Source organism: Schistocerca gregaria, chromosome 1 (genome assembly GCF_023897955.1).
Source record: "Schistocerca gregaria isolate iqSchGreg1 chromosome 1, iqSchGreg1.2, whole genome shotgun sequence".
In the NCBI taxonomy this organism is placed as follows: Eukaryota; Metazoa; Arthropoda; class Insecta; order Orthoptera; family Acrididae; genus Schistocerca; species Schistocerca gregaria.
The window spans coordinates 199964907-199989470 of record NC_064920.1 but is presented as its reverse complement, the minus strand read 5'-3'; the positions used below and the strand labels follow the sequence as shown (position 1 = coordinate 199989470).

Here is a 24564-nt window from a genome sequence, read left to right as displayed (position 1 = left end):
GAAATTATCGCCACATTTCTTGTAATGGCTTTAAGGAAACCATGGGAAACCTAAAGCTGGATGGCAGGTGACGACATCATCAGGATTTAACTTCTTTTATACGATGGGCACAGACTCGAATTTTGGAAGGAATCGAAATGAAATCGCACTTTTCAAAGAAATTATCGCCACATTTCTTGTAATGGCTTTAAGGAAACCATGGGAAACCTAAAGCTGGATGGCAGGCGAGGGGGGTATGCAACCCCTGCTGCAGACGACGATTCCATTGTGGCGAGCACTGCGCCACCTCGTGTGGTAAGGAGGGTAGCGATCGCAGTGCTGATGGAAAGAGGTAAAATAACTTAGCGAGTGGAAATCGTGACGCTGCTACGTTACATGACGATGTCGTTACAAATAAATGTCAGGATTGTCGTAAAACGCAAGTATCGCGAACGATCTGACAGACGCACGTAATGAATGAATTAATAGATAGGTGTCAGAGATCGTCGCAGATGATAGTGGCTCTATAACAAATATCCACGAAGGAAGGTGTACAGGATATTAAAAGAAAAGTGCTCCATATTTTGGGAGGTGGTACTTTGGACGAAAACTAGGAAATAATTCAGTAAACATGGGCTCTAAAATGCATACCTGTAGAGAAGGTGACAGAAGTCACGGGATGGCGATACTATGTATATAAAAGGGCAGTGTATTGGTGGAGCTGTCATTTGTAGTCAGGTGATTCGTCTCAAAAGATTTCCGACGTGGTTATGACCGGATGTCGGAAATTAAGACTTCGATCTGAGTGTCTTTACTAACATTACGCCTTCGCTTTCAGCGCCTCTTTTGGGCGCGTGACATATTGGTTGGCCTCTAGAGGCCTGGAGAACCGTGCCCCGGTCAGATGAGTCCGATTTCAGTCGGTAAGAGCTGGTTGATCGAGTTAGTGTGGCACACACCCTACAAAACAGGTGATCCAACAAGGGGCTGGTGGCTCTGTAATGGTCTACGCTGTGTTTAGACGGAGTATACTGGGTCCTCATTTCGAACATAACTGATCATCGAGTGGTAACAAGTATTTTCGGCTACTTGGAGACTATTTTCAGCCATTTATGGACGTCAACTACTCAAACAACAATCCAATTTTTAATGGATAACGGCTGGCCGCTGTGGCCGAGTGGTTCTAGGCGCTTCAGTCCGGAACCGCGCTGCTGCTACGGTCGCAGGTTCGAATCTTGCCTCGGGCATGGATGTTTCTGAAGTCCTTAGGTTAGTTAGAGCCATTTGAACCATTTTATGGACAACAGTGCACCGTATCACAGGACCACAACTGTTCGCGACTGGTTTAAAGCACATTCTGGACAATTCGAACGAACGATTTGGCCACCCAGATCGCCCGCCATGAGTCCCATCGAACATTTATGTGACCTAATCGAGATGTCAGTTCATGCAAAAAACCGTGTATTGCAACATTTCGCATTTATGGACGACTACAGAGGCAGGTTGGCTCAATATATATGTAGTGGACTTTCAACGATTTGCTGAGCCCATGCTACGTCGAGTTGCTGCACTAGCCGGCTAAAGGAGGGCGACACGATATTAGGACATATCCCATGACTGCTGTCACGTGAGGGTGTGAGCACGTGTCTGTCTTCGGTGCTGTGTAACACATTTCTTCTACTGCAAGTTCCTTGCGGCTACGATCGATCTACATAACGCAGAAACAAATGAGGACATACTCTTGCGTTAGTGTTCATGGGTACTTGCTAAAGCAGAAATTAAAACGTGCTCGTAGCAGTTATCGTTATTAACATCACACCTAAGAGTACCACCTCTCAACGATCTTACCGCATTGTTATTTATGCAGTGCGGCTTATTGTCTTAACAAATTCGTAGCACTGTAGTACTTTCAGCGCTGCTGAATTAGTAATCAGCCGTTACCAAGTAAACGTCTCCGAAAATTCTTATCTAACGTTATCATCCTTGATAAGAATTGCTTAGATTATTTTCAGCTAATTTAATTAGTAACTATGCTCCTTCACATAACGGGTAACTGCTTTCGATCGGAGCTTTTAGTTTGAGTAAACACACTTTCGTGCCCTCATCACTGTCTGTATTTTATGGCCGTAGGTCCACAGCGCTGCATTTCCGACTGTGTTTACTTGGAAAGCTTTCGACAATCAGACGTTTCCTAGCCTGCTTTGACTTTATTACCACCACCATGTACATAAAGGACTCGTGAGTCAATGTTGGTCTCTCTTTCACTGTTTCTAGGTGTGTGTATGACACTGCTAAAAATACAGGATGTCCTAGGAGGAATGGTCCGTATTCAGGGATATGACAGGAACGAAACAAGAAAAGGCTATAAAACATGGGCTCTAAAACAACAGAGCTATGAACACTTCCTCAGTTGAAGAGATGTTTTTCACAGTAGCTTCCATGTTTGACATTTTTTCTTGTTTGCGTACATAATACCACGTCTCAAAATATGGGAAGTATTGACGATGAAGAAGTGCTCCTACCTCTTGTCATGCATTTTAGCCATGTTAAATAGGCATTTCTGCTTCGAATAATCGTTCCTGTCACATCCCAGAACATTGAACAATCCTGCTGGGACACCCTGTATAAAACAGCAATAGATTTCATTGGTATTAATATGCTAGCAGTAGTTTAATGAATATGGACATCTATTTATGTTTCTAAGTCAATAGGCCTGACATTGACAGATTAGTGAACAAGTCAGTAATGGTACAGATATTTACCGATGGCCTTTCGAGACACACAAGTTTCAAAAAAAAAAAAAAAAAAAAAATCAAATGGCTCTGAGCTCTATGGGACTTAACATCTATGGTCATCAGTCCCCTAGAACTTAGAACTACTTAAACCTAACTAACCTAAGGGCATCACACAACACCCAGCCATCACGAGGCAGAGAAAATCCCTGACCCCGCCGGGAATCGAACCCGGGAACCCGGGCGTGGGAAGCGAGAACGCTACCGCACGACCACGAGATGCGGGCTCTCAAGTTTCAAAGCTGGTTTTGGGTTCAGCAAACATCTATGATCCTTCGATGTACTCGGACACTTTCTGAAATAAATGATTATGAGCTGTGAAATGCTGCTTCTAATGGCGAATAAATAATGCAGTTAAAATTGATTCACAGATTATATTGAAAATATTAGCCACAGATGTAATATAAATTATTTACGTTGACCGTGCACATGTAGGATGATAACTGAAAATATTCAAAAAGACGAAAACATTTAATGCACACAACGGAATGTAACGGACATTATTTACTCATTTTTAGTTTTTTCTAGAGTTTGAGTGATAATACTGACAGTCGTGAATATTTCTTTTATATATAAACATTGACGTCATGGAGATGTCAAAGTTCCATGGCAGATGTTCTTGTTCGTGTAACAAATTGCTGGGAAGTGGTTACACAAGAGCATGCAGAAGAGTCAGAATTTGGATGAGACCCTAATGTAGATGAAGTAAATACTATTTTTGCAGTTTCAAACAATAGTATGGTAACTGATTGTAATCTGGATAACTCTGTGTCAGGTGGTCCAATGGGTGAAACTTGTAGTACAGGTGCAGCAGGTAGCATAGGCTGTTTGCATGCGATTACAGTCGCAGTTCATGAAAGTTGTGAAACTGGGTCAGATATTGAAGTGTCCGAGAATGTGGATTTGCGTGGCTGGGAATTCCACTCGTTTGGGAAATGTCTTGCTCCTGAGGGTATACATTTACTAATTCTCCGCAGATTTTTCAAACCTAACAGTGGAACTACCATATATATTTCTGCGCTCCATGATTCATTGGTATCGATATTTACCACCCGATAACTCATGGTGGATTTAAAAATTCATAATAAGTAGAGCAGCTTTATTGGTTTCTATTTCCAGAGACTACGTACTGACGTGTATTTCATTATTATGCTGGATAAACATTTTGTCGCTTAAAGTACAAAAACATTTATGCACCAAGAAAATAATTGTAAAATGAATGAGTTTCATAAGACCCACACGTACTACAGTGACCAGATGACCTTAGCAGTTAAGTCCCATAAGATTTCACACACATTTGAACAAGTACAACATTTGGACCCTAAATACAAGCAGGCGGAAATTTACGTTAGAGTACAATTTTTGTCGACGTTGCTATTATTGGAGACGAGGATACGGGACAGAGCCCTTACTGACGATACCATATTGGTATTCGCGCTATGTCGTCGATAACTGCGACGGAAAGCCACATTTACAATGACCGGAAGAGGATTTAAGCCCCTCACCTCCCGAATAAACGACCAGATCTTCAATCACCGTGCCATGTCTTTCAGTAACTAAAGCGCATATCACTCCAGAAAGTGAAATTTTCCTTAGAGTTGAGTGGGTGAATAGCTGTTCAGTCAGATAAGGTAATAACATCTTCAACTGGTCGTGTGGAAAATTATGTACTCTGTGAGTTTATTAGTGGGAAAGGTCGATTGTGTTCCCCTGAGAGCATTTCGTGTCCTGTTGGATAGGCATTGAGTATTAAAAGCGGTGAGGAACAGGTTCTGATAAGTGCCTGCCGCGGGAGGACGTTCTCGCTGACCTCGTCAACGCAGAGAACCTACCGTCATCCTTGTACGGGAATACTTACTGCAACCTTTCTTCTTCTTTCATGAAACAGTAGATCCTATTGCCCGTTGTGTCTTCAGTCCATGCATATGTCGGATTTCATTTGGTTTACCAACAGTACTGTTTAAATACTGTAGCATTGGCGTTCTCCACACATGGATGTGCTGTTTTTTTTCGGTTTTTTTTTTCAGTAATCTGTCATCCTGTCTTCAAAGTACAAGATGCTTAGCTACTAGCGTTTGTCCGTATTTCTTCTTGTCACAACTAGAACTGAAATCATTTCCGTTGGTTGCATTCCGTTCTGTCCACTTACATTATCCATGGCTCGCCGCTATAGAGGCAGCATTTTGCAACCGTTGTTGAGTAAACTTTCATTTGAATATCTGTTGTCCAATTTACTCTCAAGGGCCCCACACACAGAGTAAACTACAGTCAACTCCTGTTTGTAGATATTTAGCAATTAGAGCGCAGAAACGTAAATTTAGATCGACGTCTGTACTCCGCTAGGCACCTTATCGTGTTTAGCGGAAGTTACTTCTGTTAAGACTGCTTTTCCCTGCGTGGAAGCATCGCTTGTCGGCAAACTACCGTATGAACCCTAATTTCTCTAATTTTTTCGTTGTGATCATTTCGCGAGCATTACATAGGACGCGGTTGTAGGTTGGTCGCCTTTTTCTAAAACGTACTGAGTCGGAATTTCAACATCAAACATATCTCGTACGGTGTGATTAAACACGTCGCACCCACCGCTCTTCGTAGGATTTCTTTCTCTCTTCCATTAATCCTGCTTGGTTACTGTCGCAGATCGATGAGCAACACTCAACGGTCGAACGAGTGTTTCGTAAGTTACTACTTTCGAATATGAATTTACACTACTGGCAATTAAAATTGCTACACCAAGAAGAAATGCATGTGATAAACGTGTATTAATTGGAAAAATATATTATACTAGAACTGACATGTGATTACCACCACCTCTGCCCGTAATAACGGCCTTGATACGCCTGGGCATTGAGTCAAACAGAGCCTGGATGGAGTGTACAGGTACAGATGCCCATGCAGCTTCAACACCATACCACAGTTCATCAAGAGTAGTGACTAACGTATTGTGACGAGCCAGTTGCTCGGCCACCATTGACCAGACGTTTTCGGTTGGTGAGAGATCTGGAGAATTTGCTGGCCAGGGCAGGAGTGGAACATTTTCTGTATCCAGAAAGGCCCGTACATTACCTGCACCATGCGGTCGTGCATTATCCTGCCGAAATGTAGGTTTCGCAGAGATCGAATGAAGGGTAGAGGCACGGGTCGTAACACATTTGAAATGTAACGTCCAATGTTCAAAGTGCCGTCAATGCGAACAAGAGGTGACCGAGCCGTGTAACCAATGGCACCCCATACGATCACGCAGGGTGACAGGCCAGTATGGTGATGACGAATACACGCTTCCAATGTGCGTTCACCGCTATGTCACCAAACACGGATGCGACCATCCTGATGGTGTAAACAGAACCTGGATTCATCCGAAAAATGACGATTTGCCATTCGTGCACCCAGGTTCGTCGTTGAGTACAACGTCGCAGGCACTCCTGTCTGTGGCTGCTGTTACCCTTGACGCTGCGTCATAGTCTCAGAGCTGATAGTCCATGCTGCTGCAAACGTCGTCGAACTGTTCGTGCAGATGGTTTTTGAGTTGCAAACGTCCAAATCTGTTGACTCAGGGATCGAGACGTGGATGCACGATCCGTTACAGCGATGCGGATAAGATGCCTGTCATCTCGCCTGCTAGTGATACGAGGCCGTTGGGATCCAGCACGGCTTTCTGTATTACTCCCCTGAACCCGCCGATTCCATATTCTGCTAACAGTGATATGATTTCGACCAACGCGAGCAGCAATGTCGAGATACGATAAACCGCAATAGGCTACAATCCGACCTTTATCAAAGTCGGAAACGTGATGGTACGCATTTCTCCTCCTTACACGAAGCATCACAACAACGTCTCACCAGGCAACGCCAGTCAACTGCTGTTTGTGTATGAGAAATCGGCTGTAAACTTTCCTCATGTCTGTACGTTGTAGGTGTCGCCACCGGCGCCATCCTTGTGTGAATGCTCTGAAGAGCTAACCATTTGGATATCACAGCATCATCTTCCTGTCGGTTAAATTTCGCATGTGTAGCACGTCACGTTCGTGGTGTAGCAATTTTAACGGCCAGTAGTGTACTTCGAAAAGGGTAAGTGACTTTGACAGCAATAACAGACGCCGTCGTTCTCGATTGCTTCTGCTAACAGCGAAGTTCCCGAATGCTCTCTGAGCGGCGCTTCTCGCTGCCAGTGAGTGACAGCTACCGTCAAGTGCAGAATGTTAGAGGTCACCTCGTATTTGTTGATAAAGTACAGTAGTGCGGACAAAGGCGCCTCTGCTGGAGCAGGCGAGGGCTAGCACGAACGCCGGCTAATCAGGCACTTGCTTAGCGGACCTCCCCGATAAAGGCCGCTGGAACTTCCCCGGCAATAGTTTGCGGTGGCGAAGTTACGCGACAAGTCGCTACAGCTGTGAAACCTGCTGGCGCGGTTGCATGGAATACGAATACAGTCTACTGTCCATTCAGTGAATTAAGCAAATTCTGTCTTACGCGAATGAACCTGTAAACTCCCTAGCAACCTGTAACTCCTGTATGTGTGAAATTCCGAAGTTATTATCTGTTAATTTAACCCTTTCAGACCTAAATTTTTCCTTGGTAATTCTCTTAGGTGATTTTTAATGATTTTATATGCAAGATTTATAAAAAAAATAGGTACCCATTTTCAAAACAAACTTTGTACACTTGGATTAATTTTATGGACTGAAATAATGAGGTCCGAAATGTTTTCTATTGTTTTTTATTTATTTTATGGCCTACATTCGACCATTTTATTGAATATTGTTAATTAGGGTCTTCTGTTTTTTGTTGGCCTAATACTTTCCCATTCTTACAGATCGTGCCCTCCTATGCTCATCCGAAATCATCCTACCCATTCTCTATTAATTTTTATTCGTTGTGTGATACGTATGTCCTGCAGTCTTCAGCGCGTCTGTCGAGCCTTTCAAATCCTCCATCGTAATTTGTAATTTGCTCATGTCGTCCTTGATCTCTGCGATCCATCTAATGCCACTCTTACTATTCCTTAACTTCTCAATTATTCTCCTGAAAATTGTGTTTCCTGTTGTCCTTTTGCCGGCCACTGTGGCCGAGAGGTTCTAGGCGCTTCAGTCCGGAACCGTGCTGCTGCTACGGTCGAGGGTTCGAATCCTGCCTCGGGCATGGATGTGTGTGATGTTCTTAGGTTAGTTACGTTTAAGTAGTTCTAAGTCTAGGGGACTGATGACCTCCGATGTCAAGTCCCATAGTGCTTAGAGCCATTTGAACCATCTTGAACGTCTTGTCCTCATAAAATATGCTAGGAAAGAGATCCGTTTCTTTTTAATTGTACTTGTCACTGGTGCTATTCTTTATAAACCGTTTCATTTGAATCTATTCTCTAGACTTCGTCTTTTTGGTATCTTTTATTTGTACGTGTTCTGGCTATTCTTTGTTTTGAGTGCTCGGTCTATTGCTGCATTTTTGGTTGTTTAAAATATAGTTTCGCTAGCATTTGTTATTTACGGCTGTCTGTTTCGTAGCGTTTCAGTTTTGTGTCTATTAAGAGGCATTATTTGCTGTATGTGTTCTTGGTAACGTGTGTTTTAATCAATTTTATTCTAATCTGCCATGATGGTTTCTCACTCAGGTTGTGTGTTGTTATTTCTCGCAAGTATTTAAAACATTTCAACAATTTTTATGTCTTATGAGAATGCAGACTTCTCGGCGAATCTCGACGATAAAATCTTCTCGGTTGGACAGCCGATTCAATGCGTCGTTCTCCGGAAACTTTTCAGCAAGTTTCTTACTTTACGTCAACACTATTGGTAAAATTTTAGGTGAAACGATGAAGAATCAAGCCAGGTACCTACTCTCCCCAAATGAAAAACACAAACTGGAAAAGAAATTGTGCAGATTACCTTTTATATGGAAAACATCAAATAACGTAAGTAACGTCCTGAAGGCAAAGGGTTTCTCTGGGTTTTTCTATGTCCCTCTGACAGTAGATAGTTTCTTGTTCAACTTTACACAAAAAACCAGTTAGCACAAAAAGTGGGGTTTATAAAATCACATGCCGTGAGTGTCAGTCTTGCTACACTTGACAGACGGGGAGGTCAATCTGCACAAGGCTTAAAGAACAACACAGAAGCTGGAGATTGAAGAAGCCTGATTCAGCCTTTGCAGAACATTCCCTGAACAATAACCACAAATACACAATAGATGTAAAAGTCCTACGCACAGAGGAAAAGGTAGCCAAACTCAACCAATAAGAAATTTTAGAAATTACGACAGATGTGTATATCATCACACCTATTATTAAACGAGCAAACGCAATTCAATTATTCACCTCTTTTAGATGAGATCACAACCCCAGGACAGAAGAAAAATTTGGGTCCCAGTCAATCGTAGTTAAAAAACCTCTTGGCTGAGGCATAACTTTTTGTGCGGCTGGTCCCGGCGGAGGTTAGAGTCCTCCATCGGGCATGGTTGCGTGTGTTTGTCCTTAGGATAATTTAGGTTAAGTAGTGTGTAAGCTTAGGGACTGATGACCTTAGCAGTTAAGTCCCGTAAGATTCTACACACATTTGAACATTTGAGACTAAACTTTAGTCCGGTCATTGTAGTGTAATTGCTGAATGTATGTAATTTGTTAAAAGTTGTCATTATCGTACATTAAGCTATGGATCGATACCTTAAGAAGTTGAGATGATGTCTTTGCCCCGTCATCATGTTTATCTGTGCATTATCATCTTTGGGAACCAGTAATGTACTTCGAAATGGGCTTACACCCCAAAACCTAGGTTGTGCAATAACATTAGTAATAAAATTGTGAAACAATGTCAAAAACAGTGTTTGTTTAGTTAAAGTTCATTATATTCCAGCTGAGAATAAGTTCAAGGATTCTGCAGCAAACGTAAGTTAGGGATATTGATATTTAATTTTGCGGTTCCACTCGTTTCCTATTCTTGTATACTGGAGTCACCTGCGCCTTTTTCCAGTCGCTTGGGGCTTTGTACTGGGCTAGAGATCCGCGATAAATGCAATCTAGGTCACTTCCGTAGAGACACTCTGCAAAATCTAAAATCGATCTCTGGTAATATGCCCCCGCACTTTCATTAATTTTGATCGAGTTATTAATCAGTAATGTTACTTAATATCGTAATTTTGTAAATTGCCGAGCTGCTGTAACCGACCTCAAGCCTATGACTTTGTTTTACGCGTCCGAAGTGGGCGAATTTTTGGTGTAGCCCTGTACGGGTCGTTCGTCGCGAAGGAACAACTTGTCTGGTGTGTTGGGCGACCGTGCTTTGAGAGACCCGCTTTCCAGCAGTGTCCGGAGCCGCGCGCGAAGTCGTTACGGAAGTTGCGGCCGGCCTGCCAGCCTTATTTGCGGCCCAGTTGGAAGTTGGCTGCTCGCAGTCGCCGCCGCTTCAGTTCTGCAGGGCCACACGCAGCGGAAAAACTCGCCTGTCTCTCAACTGGGCCGTTGCGGTGACAGCCGACTAAGCTGGCCGACATTTCCGTTTGCCTCACCAAACCCCAGTCCAGGAGTAACAAAACGTTCCAGCCACTGCTGATTCAGCTTGCCTTACGTGATTTTCAGGAACCGTGCTGTAATGAAAGACAAAGGAAGGTTATTGCTTAACGGAACGTCGGCGGTAGCGTCACGAAGGCTGATTCGCACTAGTCAAATAGCGAATGATCTACACTACTGGCCATTAAAATTGCTACACCACGAAGATGGCGTGCTACAGACGCGAAATTTAACCGACGGGAAGAAGATGCTGTGATATGCAAATGGTTAGCTTTTCAGAGCACTCCCACAAGGTTGGCTACACCTACAACGTGCTGACATTAGGAAAGTTTCCAACCGATTTCTCATACACAAACAGCAGTTGACCGGCGTTGCATGGTGAAACGTTGTTGTGATGCCTCGTGTAAGAAGGAGAAATACGTACCATCACGTTTCCGACTTTGCAGAAAATGGAATCGGTGGGTTCAGGATGATGGATCCCAACGGCCTCGTATCACTAACAGCCGAGATGACAGGCGTCTTAACCGTATGGCTGTAACGGATGGTGCAGCCACGTCTCTATCCCCGAGTAAACAGATGGGGAGGTTTGCAAAACAACAACCACCTGCACGAACAGTTCGACGGCGTTTGCAGCAGCATGGACTATCAGCTCGGAGACCATAGCTGCGGTTACCCTTGAGTCTGCATCACAGACAGGTGCGCCTGCGATGGTGTACTCAACGACACACTTGGGTGCACGACTGGTAAAACGTCATTTCTTCGGATGAATCCGTTTACAGCATGATGATGGTCTCATCTGTGTTTGGCGACATCGCGGTGAACGCACATCGGAAGCGTGTATTCGTCATCGCCATACTGGCGTAACACCCGGCGTGAAAGGTATGGGGTGCCATTGGTTACACGTCTCGGTCAACTCTTGTTCGCATTGACGGCACTTTGAACAGTGGGCGTTAAATTTCAGATGTGTTACGACCTGTGGCTCTTCCCAACCATGCGTTTCAGCAGGATAATGCACGACCGCATGTTGTAGGTCCTGTACGGTCCTTTCTGGATACAGAAAATGTTCGACTGCTGCCTTGGCCAGCACATTCTCCAGATCTCTCACCTACTGAAAACGTCTGGTCAACGGTGGCCGAGCAACTGGCTCGTCACAATACGCTAGTCACTACTCTTGATGAACTGTGGTATCGTGTTGAAGCTGCATTGGCAGCTGTACCTGTACACGCCATCCAAGCTGTGTTTGACTCAATGCCCAGGCGTATCAAGGCCGTTATTACGGCCAGGGGTGGTTGTTCTGGGTACTGATTTCTTAGGATCTATGCACTCAAATTATGTGAAAATGTAATCATATGTCAGTTCTAGTATAATATATTTCTCCAATGAATACCCGTTTATCATCTGCATTTCTTCTTGGTGTAGCAATTTCAATGGCCAGTAGTGTAGTAACTAAACGAGTGTGGACAACATTGCTATTCAAGTACTTTAATAAATTGGTTTAGTGTGCCCGATCGAGCTGGAAAATAAAAATGATCAGAAGTCATACTGGAGACACCATGTACGGAGAACGGACTTAGTAATAGAGTAAATGTAATGAAAAGCGAAAAAAAAAAATAAACCAGTTGGAGTCCACGATGTAAGCGTGAAAAAGGGGAAACACCTTGGCCCTAGTCCCAGATATTGGATCTTACAATTTCTTAACTACTGTCAAAAAACATGCAAGATCCCAATGATGTAGAGGAAATGGAAAGTAGTTGCGCTATTGAAAAAATGGGAAGGCGCAGGCCATCCGAAGAACTAGCGCCCGATTGCTTTCCTGTGTCTTTTGTATAAGCTGTATCAGCGATTGATTGAAATGGCATGGAAAATATTTCAGCACTGAAACTCATTTCCCAACAGGAAAACGGACCCGGAAAATTGTGCGCTAGTCAAATCCTGCCTCTTACCGTACGCATAGAGGAAGTGTTTGAAAACAAATAGCAAGTGTAACTCTGGTAGATTTAAGTAATGCATGTGATATCGTCAGCAATAGGATGGTCACGAAAAAACTCTACAACACATTTAACGACTATCAGCTGATACAAATGACTGGAATCTAAAACAGCCAGTGCCGTGTGACACCGGATGGTGGGAGAAGTCAATGGCCTAGACAAAAGAACGTTTTGCTCATGGCAGTGTCCAACCCCCCCCCTCCCTCTTTCCTTTATTTAACCTACACTCAAATAATCTACTGCCCAGTACGGACAAGTGCAGAGGGTGCGTATCCTAGTCATTGGGAGCTCCAATGTTAGGCGGGTGATGGAGTCACTCAGAGAGATAGCAGGCAAGGCGGGAAAGGATTCCAGTGTGCTTGTGATGTGGAGGAGCCCCTGCCGGCGGCTATCGAGCGCACTGGGTGCAACCGGCTGCATGTAGTGGCACAGGTCGGCACGAATGACGCCTGCCGCTTGGGTTCTGAGGCCATCTTCGGCGCCTTTCGACGGCTCGCTGACTTGGTGAAGGCAACTAGCAACGCACGCGGGGTGCAGGGTTGATCGGAATCCTCCGGTTTGGAGCAGAATGGAAGGTCTCTGCGACAGTATCGGATGCGAATTTCTCGATCGGGTACAGAATTGTAGGGTTCCCCTTGATAGGTCAGGCGTGCACTACACGCAGGAAGCGGCTTAGTAGCGGAGTACGTGCGGCGTGCACATACCGCCTTTTTAGGTTAGAGGACCCCTCCCTTGGGAGCAAACACGATTTGACTGTTAAATCAGCCACAGCGTCCTCAGAGTATCTAGGTTCTCGCATCTCAGAAATAGAAAAGACTTATATTTTAGTAAATTGCGGGAGCATACAAGGAAATGTCCCAGAATTAGTATCTATTATTGAAGGATATAATGCACAGATAGGATTTCGTTGCCATTGACGTCTGGCTTCAACCAGCTTTCTGTTCCCAGTACTAAGTTCAGAATGTAATGTTTATCATAAGGATAGGTTAGTCGCCAGTGGTAGCGGCGTGTTTATTGCAGTAAAACATTCGATAAAATCTAGCGAGGTTATCACGGATTCCGAATGTGAAATAATCTGGGTGAAATTGAGTGTCAAAAAAGAATGGATCAAATGGCTCTGAGCACTATGGGACTTAACATCTATGGTCATCAGTCCTCTAGAACTTAGAACTACTTAAACTTAACTAACCTAACGACATCACACACATCTATGCCCGAGGCAGGATTCGAACCTGCGACCGTAGCAGTCGCACGGTTCCGGACTGCGCGCCTAGAACTTTCAAAGAACGATCAAAACTGGTGATCGGATGCTTTTATAGACTACCTGGGTCAGGATCTGTAGTTGTGGAGCGCTTCAGACAGAGCTTGCAGAATATCAATAGTAATTTTCCTGACCATGCCGTTGTAATAGGGGATGACGTCAACTCGCCAGGTATAGATTGGGAGTGTTATACCATCAGAACTGGTGCCAGCGACAGTGACTCGTGTGACATTGTTCTGGATGTTTTGTCCGGAAATTACCTTGAGCAGATAGAGAACCAACTCGTGAGGGTAACGTCTTAGAGACCTCCTGGGAACAAACAGACCTGAAGTTACCGAATCAGTTAACGTAGAGGAAGGTATCAGATGCTGTCACAGCCTTATGACCACTATGACGACGGGTCCTACAAGGAATGTTAAGAAAGGTAGGAAGATATATTTGCTCAGCAACTGTGACGGGATACAAATTTCAGAATATCATAGGAGTCAGCGTCAAATATTCGGTGATGAGGACGAAGACGTGGAGAAAAAAATGGAAAAAATTCAGAGGCATCGTTCAACATGCCCTAAACAAGTATTTTCAGATAGAAAAGATCCGACGAAGAGCGGCGCGTTTCGTCACGGGAACGTTTAGTTGGCGAGAGAGCGTCACGGAGATGGTAAACAGACTCCACTGGCAGACGTTACGAGAGAGACGTTGTTCATCACGGAGAGATTTACTATTGAAATTTCGGGACGGCACTTTTCAGGAGGAGTCGGCCAACATATTACTTCCCCCCCCCCCCCCACCCCCCCCCCCACCCCACATACATCTCGCGCATTGAGCACGAGGAGAAAAATTCGAGAAATTAGAGCCAACGCAGAGGCTTACCAACAATCATTTTTGCCACGCACTATTGACGAGTGGAACAGAGTTGGAGGGATCAGATAGTGGTACCGAAAGTACCTTCCGCCACCCACCGTTACGTGGCTTGCGGAGTATGATGTAGATGTAGAGAACACCAGACCATACTAGTCGTAAAGATTATATGGTTATTACCGCACAAGGAAAGAGGTTTGAGGAAATAGAAGAGAAACTGGAAAACTCGTTGAAGATCAGGTCTGAATATTACCAAGAGACCTTCATCAAACCAAACCCCTTTAAGAGTCGGATAAGCGTTTTCTATCTTCGCTCTAAACAGGCAAACAGAAAGCTGAAAGCCACTCGGAACGGCAACAGTCCGGAACAAACAGACAAACCAACGTATCTGCGTATCGTGCTGGATATATCACTGACGTACATGTACACCCGGTTTTCGTCAGGAACAACGTATTGAGGAAACTATTGAAGAGTAAAAGGGCAGCTATACCAGTTGTATTAAGAACTGCCCAACTACTTCAATTCTGCACGTCGGAATATCTGTGTCCCGTATGGCACAAATCCACACATGCCAGAAAACGTTATTAGAAACTTAAATTACGCAGGCAGACCAAAACAGGATGTATGAAACACAACACCTCCCCCCCCCCACCCCCCCCCACGTGGGAAGCTATATAAAACGACTGGATTCTCACACGCTGAATTCTGAAGAATTGCACGCGAACATATAAAAAATGTAAAAAAACTTTCGTAGCCCCCCCCCCAACCCTTCAGGATGTTTCATGGGTACCTGCAGACTTTGATTCCGCAAGAAATTCCGTAGTACTTAAGCTAAATGCTGCCCCCCCCCCCCCCCCCTCCCCCGCCGTGGCCAAAGGACTTTCCGGTCTCACAAGAGATACCCACCGGCAAAACATCAAACTGGGAAGATGTGGATAACACTTAGTCGTATCAGAAGGGTGTAGCACCAGCCGAAGCAGGCATCAAATTCGACTGTGTTGAAGTCAAGGTCATGGAACATAATCTAAAATGCTCCCACAGGATTTACGGAACCTTGACGGACTATGACTTGACAAGACTGAAGCAGTGGACGTGGCTCTATATTGCACTGCATAACATCAAAGAAAATTTTGCGGACACGAAAAAGTGTTGCTGGTCTATTCGCTAGTTAACTAAATGTATCGTATTTTAAACCAATGTATTTGTACAGGAAGACGTACATTTTTTGTTATTTCTTAAAGAAAATAGGCATTATCTGTTCCCCTACTGGCAGACAACTGTTCCTGTCGTGCTATGTTTCTACCAAGTACTAATAGTAACTAAGTTAACTGTTAATCATTTATGCATTAAAACTACCATCGACCCAACATTACAAAAGAAGGCAAGCCACTAATAATAATAATAATAATAATAATAATAATAATTATTATTATTATTATTATTATTATTATTATTATCCAGAACTAATAACAGCAATGAGTGATAAGAAATGGAAACTAGACTAGAATGGAAAAATGAAAATAACAAATGTTGTTATTACAAAAGTATATATAGGAGACAAGTACTTAGACGGTTTGTGACCGATTTAATCATGTCTGTGGCTGCGGTACTCTACGTAAAGTCTCCTTATCGCACTAACTTCGTATGCATGGTCGCCATTGATAAAGTGGAGCCAAATTGTTTTGCTCGGCTTGGGGCGCGCTGCGATACTGTCCACGGGGTACCGGGATTGCTGACTAGTACTTGCATACAAAAAAAATTACATAAATTTATTTTTTCAACGCGATAATGAAAACTTTCGACTACTACCCGTGTCACTGCTGCTGAAGTGGTGGGTAGTGTAGTACGCAGATTGGGGAGGAGATCATAGCTATGAGCTCTCAGATTATTGTAACCTTGTCGATTCGTTGTGCAGCAAAACGACTAGACATCGAATTGTAATACAGAGGAAAGGATTCCGGTGTTACGGTATTCGCAGAGGTAGGGAGGAAGAAAGCCGTTACAGGGCGAGACGCGATTATGCGAGCCGTCAAAATGTTTCTGGCGGCCAAGAGGGACTCTCGCGATGGAGATGTATTTGGCTGCAGCAGTGGCACCTCTGAGCTTTAATATTTCAGTAGCAGCAGAAGGAATGTCCCCCGGCGTTTTCATTGCAGTGTAGCCGCGCAGCACTTCGCCAGATGGAACCCCCAGGGAGTGGAGTGGAGTGGGGTGGGATTGGGGCGGCCCACGTCACAGCTCGGCGCAGATCGCAGTTGGCCCCAGGCGAGCGGCGATCCCCAACTCCTGAACAATGCAGCCCCCATCTTAACTTGTCATCGGATTTATCCCAGGCGTGCACGCTAACTGTAAAAATACGACTTCTCATTCAACATTAACATCTGAAAGCTCGATCTCGATTGGCGACGTTTTTCTTACGCACCCTTGCAAGATAACAGTTCCGTGCCATTTATAAACAGTAATACCCAGAACATTACAGCACCCGAAAATGTGGGACAGTATATGTTTTTAAATCCGGCAAACCTAATCCACAGCGAGGGTCGTATTTTAGTGTCTGACCTGATATTGCAAACAATTATTAAAAAATATGAACGCTCTCCACAAACCGTGAATCTTCTTGTAGCGTCATCTTGCCATATCAATGAAATACCGCCCACGTCACTACCAACAACTGCATATTAATTCACCCACGAAAGAAATAACTTTGAAAAACATCACTCGACAGTTTCTTGGGTTGACTAGAATTTCAGTACCGATTGCACTTAAATTTTGTATTCGAATTCTTTCGGGCACCAAGGCAAACTGGGCACTACGAGCACTAGGGACAGGAAGAAAAGAAGAAAGAGAGGGAAAAAATAAGATACATAGATTAGCACGGTTAGTTTAGCAAGCGCAACAAATTTACCGAGACATTCATGCAAATATTCATGTCAAGGATAGGCGGATAAAGAAGGCCTGGCGCATTCTGGACAGTTTTCCTTTTCTTTTCAGAACGCACCCATACAACTATCTCAGCACTAGAAATATTCAGTAGCATAAACTGTTTGGGTAACATTGTTAAATGTATCCCCGTGTACCATCTCCTTATGAGTTAACTGGCATTCAGAACGAAATAGCCTCTCTCTCTCTCTCTCTCTCTCTCTCTCTCTCTCTCTCTCTCTCTCTCTCTCTCTCTCTCTCTCTCCCCTTCTTTCTTTCTTTTAGGTATTATTAAAGTTCTAAATTATCTCACTTCATAAGGTAGACGAAGTCGGACATATGATTCAGAGAGATAATTCGTGCTAAGCAACTGACGCTGGGAATCCTAGTATGTTCTGAATTCAGTGTGTACGTTCCGGGGAGAGTCAGGCAACATATTACTTACTTCCACATACATCTCATGAAATGAACAAGACAGGAATATGAGAGGAAGTCGAGCTCATACAGTGGCTTACCGAAAGTCGTCTCTGGACCACTCGCTAATGGAACGAGATTGAGTTGAAAATGAACTATTAGGGGAAATGAGAACAGGGAGAAACTTATCAGGATTGATGGTCACGAAGTAGATGAAATTAAGGAATTCAACTGCCTTGGCAGTAAAATAACCAGTGACGCACGGAGCAAGGAGGACATCAAAAGCAGACTAGCACTGGCAAAAAGAGCATTCCTGGCCATGAGAAGTTTACTAGTATCAAACACGGGCCTTAGTTTGAGGGAGACATTTATGAGAATGTACGTTTGGAGCGCAGCACTGTATGGTAGTGAAACATGGACTGTGGGGAAACTGGAACAGAATAAAATCGAACCATTTGAAATTTGTGCTACAGACGAATGTTAAAAATTAGTTGGACGGATAAGGTAAGGAATGAGGACGTTCTGCGCAGAATCGGAGTAGAAAGGAATATGTATCAAGCACTGACAAGGAGAAGGGCTGGGATGATACGACATCTATTAAGACATCAGGGAATGACTTCCTCGGTACTAGAGGCAGCTGTAGAGGGCAAAAACTGTAGAGGAAGACAGAGATTGGAATACTTCCTGTAAATAACTGAGAAAGTAGATTGCAAGCGCTGCTCTGAGATAAATTGTTTAACATAGGAGAGGATTTCATGGCGGGCCGCATCAAACCAGAAGACTGATGACAGAAAGAAACAGAAGTATCCGGACATTTGTATGCAATGAGGAATTGACCGCTAAATCTCACGGAAGGCGAACTCGCTAGTGTAAACGGGGTGAGGCTTACTTTGTTGCCAGTATTGAAGCAGGTAACAGCAGAGCGGTTCGGTCAGGATGAGAGCTCGTCGACTTCGTACGTGGACTGGACATTGGATGTCAGTCAAGTAATAAATCCACAGATTTTTCGATGTTTTTGGAGCTGCCCAAGTCTACCGCCCGTATACGATTGTCAAGGGGAAGCGGGAAAGGAAAAACCATAGCTAAGCCAAGACTAGACAGAGCTGATGTACTGACCGAAAGGATCTAAAGAGCTTTGCGAAGATTGGTTGAAAAAAATCACTTGAAACCAGCAGAACCACTCATTCGGGAGATACAAAAGTGCTACCAGCAGTCTGGCTAGCAACTATGACCTCCTGTACGTCATCAGTGATTTTGCTGGATGTACTCCAAATCCTGTACGGCTCCCTCTAGTACCATGGAAGTCATACCCTGATGTCTTCACAGGTGTCCTATCATCCTGCCCCTTCTCTTTGCCAGTGTTTTCCACTAATTCCTTTCCTGTAAAAAAAAAATCAAGTAAAGAATGCAACAGTTAAGCAAAGATGCGTAGCACAGACGAGCAACGCATTTCTTTCCTAAATTTGCTACGTGAGATTGTGTCCGAACATCCTGGTTATATCAAAAGTTGCTCGCGGTTGATCCCTAACGACTGAGCTATGAGCGTAAAACACGGAGAATGCCTGCAACATCTAATTTTTTGACGAAATTGATGATGGTAATGTGGCCCAGAGGTCAAGCAAGAATCGTCCCTAATCACTAAAAAAAACTGGAAAAACTCAATCTTAGTCAACACGAACATCTTGGCGACAGTTTTTTCGATTTTAAGGGTATTTCCCTCGTGGATATCGTCCCAAAATATTTTATGACCAATCTTATTGTGGTCTTCAGTCTAGAGACTGGTTTGATGCAGCTCTCCATACTGCTCTATCCTGTGCGAGCTTCTTCCTCTCAAAGTACCCACTGCAACCTACATCCTTCTGATTGTGCTTATTCATCTCTTGGTCTCCCTCTACCATTTTTACCCTCCACCCTGCTCTCCAATACTAAACTGGTGATCCCTTGATGCCCCAGAACATTTCTTACCAACTGATCCCTTCTTCCAGTCAAGTTGTGCCACAAATTCCTATTATCCCCAGTTCTATTCAGTACCTCCTCATCAGTTACGTGATCTATCCATCTAATCATCAGCCATCTTCAACAGCATATGATTAATGCCAATAGATATTGTGATCTGTAAGAAAACTACGATAGCCGGCCGGAGTGGCCGGGCGGTTCTAGGCGCTACAGTCTGGAAGCGCGCGACCGCTACGGCCGCAGGTTCGAATCCTGCCTCGGGCATGGATGTGTGTGATGTCCTTAGGTTATTTAGGTTTAAGTAGTTCTAAGTTCCAGGGGACTAATGACCTCAGAAGTCAAGTCCCATAGTGCTCAGAGCCATCTGAACCACTTAACGTGGAAAGTCAGGGGGGGGGGGGGGGGGGCGTGACTAATATTCTTGTTCGAATGGAAAGCTGCATTTCACAATGGCAGGTTTTAAAATTTCGGTATAGTCTTTTCGTCCGCTTGACCCGATTGCACTACAGTCATAGGAGGAAAAATTGTATTGAGTTTACGCAAACTGGCCCGGCGTTCTTTCCGTGAGAGAGGAATATTCATGAAACACACATTATTTATAAAAGGTACACCAAATCCACAATTTTGAAGACAACAGCAATGAAATTTTGTACCATGCTTTATATGAAAATTACACGTGTCCTGTTAACTTCCTTGTTTTGTGTATATTTAAATTTTTTGTGGAATTTAAAAGTTTTGCTTTTGAACATACCGTTTTCTCATAAACTATTCAAGGGATTACTACAAAATTTTGTCTATTTAATCTCTTTTCATATATTAAGTTCTCTCATGAGTTATTTTTTAATATATCGAATAGGACAGTTTTAATAATTTTTAATTGTAATTCTGGAAGTATAATATGAAATTCATGCAAAATTCCTAGCACTTTGTCAGTATCTCAGCTTAGAATTTCAAAATTTACTCTTGAGACAATGTTTATAGTGTTCATAGAAATTCAAAGAAGTGTAAAAAAATTTATAATTCTAGCATTCATAGCGTGTCAGAAAGCGCAATTTAAAGTTCAGCCTAAACGTTTTTTCTTAGGTCACCTCTTCAGAAGTCCCCCGATTTGTATGCGGGGCGCGCTTTCCCTTCATTTCATCTCTTCTAGTTGTTTTTTTGCCTTCTTTTCTTTGCCAGGTCTTCATCTGACATTTTAGTTACAGGCAGGCGCTGTAGATCTAGTTTCCGCAAGATGTCTTGAGTGATATTTCCTATCTTAAAGCCTATCCTTTCTAATAGCTTCATTGTCGCTACCTTCCTGTCATTAAACACAACAACTGCATCATAAGTCGGAATCTGACAACAGTAGCAAATGAACACGTGGTTTTAATACAACGGTTCCATATGAGTGAAATTCGTGACTAATTTGGTTTCTGAGTTTTGTCATAAACACACTTTTTTCAAAATATTAGAGTCGGCCAAAAATCTGCAAAGGGGCGTGACAGCATCTAGGATGCAGTTTGGGAGTCTCTCCTTATGAATGTAGGGATTGTTGTCCCTGTGTACCAGTAGGTATTTGTAGCAGCAAATGTAGCGTAGATGATGAATGGGATGTTCATCTGTTGACACCATGTGGAAATATGTAGCCCATACTGAAGTTTTCATGTCACTTGCTCTGGATAGATTCTGTGTGACAGCCTTGACATAATACACTTAGAGATTCTTTGTGGGTCTATTGTGTCCACCAGTACCCTTGCCAGCTTTCGGCTTTTTGCCGTTCATATCACTGACAACTTTCCTCAATCTAGAGTCCACTGTTTTGTGGACGTGTCCAATGCAGCCTTGTAGATGCACTCCGCGCTAGTTTGCTTGAAAGTAGTTCACGGAATCGTTATTCACCGAGCTAGTATTGAAATGTTGCTTCAGAAAGTGGGCTTGGCAGGAAGGTCGCTTCATACATTTAACTATTTTACAGGAAATGCAATTTCGTAATTGAAAATTTAGGAAATTATTGTACATGAGCTCTTCCAATAAATAAAAAACAAATAAGTCAAAAATTGATCTTTCGTGTAAATTTGTATGATCGTCCTCCTTTATCGCGCTCACGCCTGGCGCTGCCGCGTCCTTCGGCCTCTTGTAAAATATTCCCCCGCAGAAGACAGTGGCTTAGTTACACGGCGTGCCCCGGGTGCTGAGGGCGGCCACAAGGGGTCGCTGCTATCAGTTTCTCGTTTGGGGAGACGCCGGCGCTTGCTGATCCGGCCGCGCGTCCGACCTAGTTTCCGTAGCACGAGTCTCTCTCTAGTGGTGGCTGCCGCAAACAGGGTTCTGTCCGCCCTCGGAGCGACAAGAAGGCGGTGCTGAAGAGAGTTAGGGGTCCCCCGTAGAGATCAGGAATGAGCTCCGCATGCTCGCTTTAAACTCGCCAGCTAGTCCTGTTTGAGTTTGTCGTCGAGTACAAGCGGAATCGACTCGCTCAGAAAGGACAGAAAATCCACGAGTCCTCAAGTATAATCGTGGATTCACTGTATTCCTGCTACGTCCGTAACCATTCTGAAAGAAATTTCTGGCGTTAGACTGAAAATTACTTTTCAATTATTTCACTGTACAATTATTTCACAGTATCACAATTTCAGCTTTATGCCATTCTCAGGTGCAAGCTGAAATGACACAAAATGTCCGACCTGTCTAAATGACATAAGCAGCCATATTTCGTCTCGTCTCCTGTAACAGCCGAAACACACATTGTAAGAAAGGTGGTCAGAAAATGTGTGCAATGCTTGTAGGGATGTTACAGGGCAGGTTGTACTGAGACATAAATGCTAAGAAAGAAATTAGATACGTTGCTCCGTTTCCGAGTTATTTAGCGAGTCGGGGCGTCGCGCGCTCTCATTCAAGCGGCCTGCCAGGGGCGGTGTTGCCCAACGAGTGCTGTGTCTCGTTAGCTGAAACTTGAATTTACGCGCACGACGATCTGATTGGCTAACTTCAATGCTAAATAACTCGGAAACGGCGCAACGTATCTAATTTCTTTCTTAACATTTATGTATCTACGGTCGCAGGTTCGAACCCTGCCTTGGACATGGAAGTGTGTGGTGTCCTTAGGTTAGGTAGTTTAAGCAGTTCTAGGATCTAGGGGACTGATGACCTCAGATGTTAAGTCCCATAGTGCTCAGAGCCATTATATATACGAAGACGGTATCTGTTCTTTCGGACATCTATATATAATCTCACTCGCCATTTGACCATCTTCCTCTGTGCGGGTGCCCGAACTCTTACGGGAATCGGCAGTAAAGCCGTGAGTAATGAGTATAATGGGCAGGGGCACTATGAATATAGTGCGGGACAATAAGTTGAGAATGTGGGTCTCACGGGAGGCGTGACAGAGATAAGTCCCTGCAGTCGCGCTATTCATCTGTGACCTCGGTGGCTCAGGTGGATAGAGCGTCTGCCATGTAAGCAGGAGATCCCGGGTTGGAGTCCCGGTCGGGGCACACGTTTTCAACTGTCTCCGTTGACTTATATCAACGCCTATATGCAGTTAGGGGTATTCATTTCATTACAATTTTTCCTGTTGTGTATTTGCCACTTGGTACTTGACGATTGAACCCTATCAACTCGACATTCGGCGTTTCCGATCTCCCTTAGACAAATTACGAGAATGGGATCTTGCAATGTGTGTTTCGGCTGTTAAAGGAGACTAGACGAGATATGTGACCGCATGACTGAAAACCTCCACATTCTAGCAGTCACATACATTATTCGCCAGTTATATATACACCGCCAGAAAAAAAATTAGTTCACCGTTTTAGAGGTTTCCAATTCAGTCAAGATTTACTGTTGCAACAGCGCGTATGGAGTACAAGAAATGAAAAGTACAAGCGGTTCTGAGGTACCAGATATCGACACATGCTGAAACATGCATATTAGTACGTGGCAGTGCAGGCCCTGATAGTGGTATCCATTCGATCGTATAGACGGCGAATACTGTCCTGGGATGCGTTATGCCAAGCCTGTTAGACCTGTTGAGATAGTTCTTTAAGATTGTTGATTGACAAGTCGCACGAGTCCCTTCTCGACACCCATATCACACACGTGTCCGGTTGGAGACAAGTCTGAAGAGATCGTGCTGGCCAGGAAAGTTGCTGTACGTCTTTCAGAGCACGTGGATTTTGCGGGCAGTGTGTGGGCGAGCATTATCCTGTTGGAAAACCGCGCCACCTTACTATTGCAAGAACGGTAAAAAAAGTAGTCTAGCAACATTCCGCACATACCGGTCTGATTAGCGTTCTATGGCGTTTCGCAGTCATATTATGATGCCTGGCTTCGGGCCAGTGTGATTGGGACGAATGCACCCTACAAGACACCGAGCGAGGTGGCGCAGTGGTTAGCGCACTGGATTCTCATTCGGGAGGACGACGGTTTAATCCCGCGTCCGGCCATCCTGATTACGTTTTCCGTGAGTTCCCTAAATTGCTCCAGGCAAATGCCGGGATGGTTCCTTTTAAAGGGCACGGCCGGCTTCCTCCCCTAATCCGATGAGACCGATGACCTCGCAGTTTGGTCTCTTCCCCAAAAACAACCCAACCCCACTCTACATGACAGCCCTTACGACGTCTGTTTCTATGCCCTAACTATTACTGGAGACCAAGGGGTGCCATTTCAAGTGATCATCTGATGGCACCAGTCGAGCCTTACACATATCGATGCTGTAGCGTGACACGGGGACGGGCTGGAGGTGTGCGTGCCCGTAGACCCTTCGCTAATAACAGTTCGTATAGACAGGTCTGGGCTCACAAGCCCTCTTTTTCTGTGCTGTTGGGTGGTAGCTGTACGATCTGCCACTGCTGCCCTTACAGCAAGACGATCCTGACGGGCGCGAGTCCTATGTAGACATCCAGAAACTCGTAAGGATGTTCATCT

General features: G+C 44.1%; 1 protein-coding gene and 1 non-coding gene across 3 annotated transcripts in view; both read left to right on the top strand.

Annotated features, from left to right (window-relative positions):
• LOC126336741 (protein yippee-like 2) overlaps positions 1-24564 on the top strand; it is a 566443-nt gene that overhangs the window by 190692 nt on the left and 351187 nt on the right. The gene's annotated exons all lie outside the window — the stretch shown is intronic.
• On the top strand, positions 23062-23135 carry Trnat-ugu (transfer RNA threonine (anticodon UGU)). The gene has a single exon. It is a non-coding gene; the product is annotated as a tRNA-Thr (tRNA).